The sequence below is a fragment of the Nicotiana attenuata genome, chromosome 1, assembly GCF_001879085.1.
Source record: "Nicotiana attenuata strain UT chromosome 1, NIATTr2, whole genome shotgun sequence".
NCBI lineage: Eukaryota > Viridiplantae > Streptophyta > Magnoliopsida > Solanales > Solanaceae > Nicotiana > Nicotiana attenuata.
Window position 1 is genome coordinate 84782215 of NC_031989.1, and position 1428 is coordinate 84783642.

Consider the following 1428-nt stretch of genomic DNA (forward strand, 5'->3'; position numbering starts at 1 on the left):
TGTTGAAGGAATAATCTAGTTTTCATAGGGTTAAATACCGACAAAGTTACTTTTATACGCAATATTTGAAATACGAACATATATAATAAGTAAACAAATTTGATACTATATCATATTATATTATGGCAAAGTTACTTTTATACGCAATATTTGAAATACGAACATATATAATAAGTAAACAAATTTGATACTATATCATATTATATTATGGCCTGTCATATGTTTTCAAAGTATTAAATTTAAAATTTGGAAAACTGGAACTTCCTAACCTTGGCAACTCTGTGTCAGAAATTAATTTCGTCCATCACTTCGCCACTTTGGTAATTGTATATGTAAGCAAGGATATCACACCAAGAAGGATCATTCACCCATAAGTCACGAGAATACATACTCATTAGCATAAAAAACAATAATCTAGCCAAAAAGAAAACTTATGATTACAATGAAATTTAATTCTAGGAAAGCCAAAAACTAAAAGAGAAACTCAATTTAATATCGAAAACCAGCCTTACAAGAAGATGGCAGCAACTAGAGGTACGAAGGAAACCGACAAACCGCACCAACCCGATAATCCGAGTCAAATCGAGAAAAAAAACCCGACTATGGTTTGGTTTGATTTGGTTTGGTGTTGGAAAAAAAAAAATCCGACCATAATTGGTTTGGTTTGGTTTTAACTAAAGAAAGTCAAACCGAAACCAAACCAACCCGACATTAAATATATAGAAATTTTAGATATATTTAATATATAAATATACTTATTGTGATGTAATTTATAAATATTTCTTAAAAAAATTCATAATTATATCTTTTAAGGTATTATTTCAAGGTTGGACTTAGAACTTTTGAATGTTCCAATAAGTTTTATAGCCATTAATATTAGTAAATTAAATAATGCTAACAAAAGCCCAAACCAAAATCAAATCAATACTAATACTAACAAAAGACATTCAATTCAATACTACTAACGGGTTTGTATTGAATATCTATTTTTTGTTTGAAATAATTTAGATAAATTATGCATAACCTATTTTTATTTTTTCTTTAGCGTTTAGTCATGTAATTAATACTCCCTTATTAATCTACTTATTTTAGCATGACTTAGTACTTTTAGATTATGTTTATTTTTATTATGACTTTTTAATTAGCAATATTCATATTACATAATTTTATTGTCTTCATAGTAGAATATTTTAGGATAATGCCATGACACATCTCATAATTCGTATTATTTTCTTGGAAAATACTTTATATAGTTGTATCTTATTAGGATTAAAGAAATATTTTGAGCATAATTTATATGTTTTGTTCTACGAAGATTTTACCGGAAAAAACCCCGAAAAAACCCGAATAACCGAAAACCCGAGAAAACCCGAGATTGAAAAACCCGAGTTTTATTGGTTTGGTTTGGTCTTTAGATTTAATAACCCG